The sequence below is a fragment of the Mandrillus leucophaeus genome, unplaced genomic scaffold (assembly GCF_000951045.1).
Source record: "Mandrillus leucophaeus isolate KB7577 unplaced genomic scaffold, Mleu.le_1.0 Scaffold324, whole genome shotgun sequence".
Lineage (NCBI taxonomy): Eukaryota > Metazoa > Chordata > Mammalia > Primates > Cercopithecidae > Mandrillus > Mandrillus leucophaeus.
The window spans coordinates 606,008-607,319 of record NW_012103410.1 but is presented as its reverse complement, the minus strand read 5'-3'; positions in this window follow the sequence as shown (position 1 = coordinate 607,319).

Genomic DNA, 1,312 nt, shown 5'->3' with positions numbered 1-1,312 from the left:
GGATTACAGGCTTGAGCCACCACGCCCGGCCTGTATACTGTTAATCATGTTGTTACCAGTGCAGTGGTTTGCATCGGTAATTTGTGTCCATCAGAAACATCAATGGAAGGGACACTATATGAAATAGCATTATTGTCTTTCCTAACACTGAGTTCAGAATGTTAGCGTGTTTTACTTTATTCGTTAGCAACTTGGCATTTGTAAATATACTCAAATGTTTTTGACGCAGTGCATTTTCATTGCACTGAATGGATTGCACCATTGCACTCCAGCCTGGGCAACAAGAGCGAAACTCTGTTTCAACAACAACAAAAAAAAAAAGAAAAGAAAAGAAAAAAGAGAAGCAAGCGGTGCATTTAAGAGGATAGGCACTACATTATAATAGAGTCTAGTTCTGTTCATGTCTCAATTAACATTCTTTCTAGTTGATAACATCACTGTGCTTGGTGTTGAAGATACAAAGGTTTGGAATTGTTGGAGTTTATAAGAGAGTAACATTTAACAAGGGAGGATCATTTAAACCTTAGAGAGTCAGGGCTGGGCATGGTGGCTCATGCCTGTAATCCCAGTACTTTGGGAGGCCAAGGCGGGCGGATCACGAGGTCAGGAGATCGAGACCACCTGGCTAACACGGTGAAACCCCATCTCTACTAAAAATAAAAAAAAAAATTAGCTGGTCATAGTGGCAGGTGCCTGTAGTCCCAGCTACTCGGGAGGCTGAGGCAGGAGAGTGGTGCGAACCCGGGAGGTGGAGCTTGCAGTGAGCCAAGATCGATCCACTGCACTCTAGCCTGGGCAACAGAGCGAGACTCCGTCTCAGGACAAAAAAAAACCTTAGAGAGTCAGAGTGAAGCTCCCAGAGAGTGAACTCTGGCTAACTAATTATCTGGCTAATTTGCATCTTAAAGAACACATTGTGGGAATCAGTGAGGAGAATCGGAAGGAGCAGAGACTTGCTTGGCATCTTAATAGTTAAAGATAATTTACTCAGACTAGGCAATATATCTACAAAAAATTTATAAAAATTAGCTGGAGATGGCCGGGTGCGGTGGCTCATGCCTGTAATCCCAGCACTTTGGGAGGCCGAGGTGGGCAGATCACGAGGTCAAGAGATCGAGACCATCCTGGCCAACATGGTGAAACCCCGTCTCTGCTAAAAATACAAAAATTAGCTGGGTGTAGTGGTGCACGCCTGTAGTCCCAGCTACTCGGGAGGCTAAGGCAGGAGAATCACTTGAACACAGCAGGCAGAGGTTGCGGTGAGCCAAGTTCACACCACTGCACTCCAGCCTGGCGACAGAGTGAGACTCCG